The 3,660-nt window shown below is 40.2% G+C and overlaps 1 pseudogene; it reads left to right on the top strand.

Annotated features, from left to right (window-relative positions):
• The first annotated feature begins 816 nt into the window (after positions 1-816).
• On the top strand, positions 817-2,122 carry LOC126494623 (transmembrane protein 183-like; annotated as a pseudogene).
• Positions 2,123-3,660: the final 1,538 nt, after the last annotated feature.

Here is a 3,660-nt window from a genome sequence, read left to right as displayed (position 1 = left end):
TCATGCATCATCTTTTGTATTATTCAAGCTATTGTTATATATTATTTTTATTAGAAATCTATCCCATGACAATGGTTTAAAAAAGAAAATATTGGGATGATTTTCTACAGTATAGTTCTAGCTCAATAATTACAACAGGAATTGAAAAACTTAAATGTGTTGTTATGAGGTTCTATCAGCCTAATCTATGAAACCAAACAAGCTAAAACACCATTTTGATAGCAAGCATCCAAGTTTTGCCAGCAAGGATATCAACCATTTTAGAAGCAAAGCTGATGGAGTCAAGAAAGGCAGACTTGACACTGGTGGCAAGTACCACAAACAGAAGGTAGCAGCTGTTGAAGCTTCATATTTGGTGACACTCAGAGTCACCATAGTTATGAACATCACACAAATATTAAGGATTTGCTGTTGCCAACACTCAAAACGAATGTTTGAGGTTTAATCAGAGACAAATTTACACAATTGAGTGCAATTTCCTTATCTAACAATATTGTCTGCAGAAGAATATATGGCATGTCTACTTATGTTCTTGATCAGGTAATCAAGGAAATTAAATATGCTCCACTTCCAATGTTTAGTATTCAGTTTGATGAATCTACAGACATTGCAAACTGTGCACAATTACTGGATTGCAAGAGGCATATCAATGACGGCAATTTTAAAAACGAGTTTTTTATGCAAACCTCTTGAAGCAGCGACTACTGCACATGGTGTCTTTGACTCAGCTGGTTCATCTGAAAGGACAGAAGTGCGGGATGGCCGCGGAGCCGGGTGGAAGTGCTTCGCGGCTCCGGGAGCCGGCTCTCGGGGGCCGGGACATGGCCTGGGGCCCCGTCCAGCTAAGCCGGCCTCACCCGGACACTGTCGCCATGCCCAAGAGAGGAAAGCGGCTCAAGTTCCAGGCCCACGATGCCTGCTCGGGCCGAGTGACCGTGGTGGATTATGCCAACTCGGATCCGGCGGTGGTGAGGTCTGGACGGGTCAAGAAAGCCTTGGCCAACGCTGTTCAGCAGGAAGTAAAATCTCTTTGTGGCTTGGAAGCCTCCCAAGTTCCTGCAGAGGAGTCTCTTTCCGGGGTGGGTGAGCCTTGTGACATCATGGACAGCAGTGATGAGATGGACGCTCAGGGGGGAAGCACTCATGAAAGATCAGTCTCCAGAAAAAAGAAAAGCAAGAGACACAAAGAAGACCTGGATGGGGCTGGAGATAAGTATCCTATGGATATTTGGTTGTTGCTGGCTGGCTTCCTATATCCGTCCTGAGGACATTGTGAATTTTTCCCTGATTTGTAAGAATGCTTGGACTGTCACTTGCACTGCTGCCTTTTGGACCAGGTTGTACCAAAGGCACTACTCGCTGGATGCTTCTCTGCCCTTGCGGCTGCGCCCAGAGTCCATGGAGAAGCTGCGCTGTCTCCGGGCATGTGTGATCCGATCTCTGTACCAAATGTAAGAAACCATTTGCTGCTCAAATCTCCAGAAATCCAGCCATTCCGGAAAGCACTCCCAGCACACCGAAGAATTCCAAATGCTTACTTTTCTGGTGCAGAAAGATTGTTGGGAACAGACAAGAACCAATGTGGGAGTTCAACTTCAAGTTCAAAAAACAGTCCCCTAGATTAAAGAGCAAGTGTATGGAACGGCTGCAGCCACCCATTCAATATGAGGATGTTCATACCAACCCTGACCAGGACTGCTGCCTGCTACAGGTTACCACCCTCAATTTCATCTTTGTTCCTATTGTCATGGGAATGATATTTACCTTGTTTACTATTAATGTGAGTACAGACATCGAGTGAGATTGGTGTTCCAAGATTCTCCTGTTCGTGGTGGTCAGAATCTGCGCAGTGAACAGGGTGTGCAAGTCGTCCTGGACCCAGTACACAGTGTTGGGCTCTTTGACTGGTCGCATCCGCAGTATCCATTCTCCCTGAGAGCATAGTTACTGCTTCCCATCCCTTGGGACAGCTCCCAGTCTAGTCCAATTCTGTAATCAGATTCTGTTGGAGGGGCAGCTGGATTGTATATCTGATTAGTGATGCACATGCTGTTGGGTTCCTGGGGCTCCTATTACAGGAGGTGGAAAGGTTGAATCAAGAGGAAAAACACCTATGATTTATAAACATAAACATAACTGGTTTATGTTGAGGTCTCTGATCCATTAGGACTTGAGTTTTGTGTACAATGATAGATATGTAAATACTTGTTTACTTCTAAATGTCAACATCCAGTTATGCCACCCTCATTTGTTGAAAATGCTTTTTATTTTCATAGCATAATTTTAGCTTCTTTGTCAAAAATCAGGTGTTCATAGCTAGGTGGCTTTATGTCAGGGTTTTGATTCGATTCCCTTGATCCATATTTCTGTTTTTATGCCAATACCAAGCTGCTTATATAGATCTTTATTGCTATAGATCTATATAAGAATTTGGTATCAGAAACGGTGATACCTTCAGAAATTCCCTTATTGTACAGGAATGTTTTACGTATCCCATTTTTTTTTGTTTTTCCATGTGAGGGTTAATATGTTTTTTTTAAGGTCTGTGAAGAATTGTGCTAAGATTTTGAAGGGGATCACATTGAATCTGTAGATTGTTTTGGCTGGATTGCCTATTCAAGGGAGATCTTCCCATTTTGTGACATCTTCTTCAATTACTTTCTTCAAGGCTTAAAATTCTTGTCATAGATGACTTTCACTTATTTGGTTAGAGTTACTCCAAGATATTTTATATTTTGTGCGTATTGTAAAGATTTTTATTTCTCTGATTTTTTATTTACCCATTTATCATTGAATATACGAGTGCTACTGATTTTTTGAGCTAATCTTGCATTTTGTCACATTACTAAGGTGTTTATCAGCTGTAGGAGTGCTCTGATAGATTTTGGGGGGGCTCAATTATATATACTATCACGTCACCAGTAAATAACAAAAGTTCGACTTCTTTCTTTCCAATTTTATCCTTTTCATCTCCATTCGTTGTGTTATTGTTCTAAATATAACATCAAGTACTATATTGATTGGATATGGAAGAGCAGAAAGCCTTGTCTTGTTTCTAATTTTAGTGGAATAGCTGTGAGTTTCTCTTCATTTAATTTGATTCTGTATATTCTGGTGTAAATTCAGAGGTTTCAATATGCAAAACAACTTTCTGCATATTTCAAATTGGTAACTATTTTGAGAACTTCCATAAAATTCATTAATACTGTGAGAATAGCATATAATTCTAACTTTCAGACATAGCCATAATGGCTTTGAGCCTCTTTACTAAAGTTTTCTGATTTTGATTTTTCTTCAAACCTCTGGAAATCACCTATTCCTATCCAAACATAATCATGGTCATGTGATTCAATATTGATTATATCTCAGATCCATTACTCCAAGGGTGCTGATCTTGCCTTTAAAGGATTTTTTGCATTAAGAAATAGCATATTCAAAAACCAAAGATTCAAGTATTATTTGTCTAGCTTTTGAATCTGGTTATTGACAGGGGAAGCTCTGTTAACAGATCAGCTTTAAGAAGTTCCTAGTTATGGAAATAGAAAACACTATCCTGAGCGAGGTAACCCAGACCCAAAAAGATGAACATGGGATGTATTCACTCATAATTGGTTTCTAGCCATAAATAAAGGTCACGGAGTGTATACCTGGTGAACCTAA

The sequence above is a fragment of the Alexandromys fortis genome, unplaced genomic scaffold (genome assembly GCF_014885135.2).
Source record: "Alexandromys fortis isolate MF-2015 unplaced genomic scaffold, M_Fortis_MF-2015_v1.1 scaffold_334, whole genome shotgun sequence".
Taxonomy (NCBI): Eukaryota; Metazoa; Chordata; class Mammalia; order Rodentia; family Cricetidae; genus Alexandromys; species Alexandromys fortis.
This window is presented reverse-complemented; position numbering and strand designations above follow the sequence as displayed.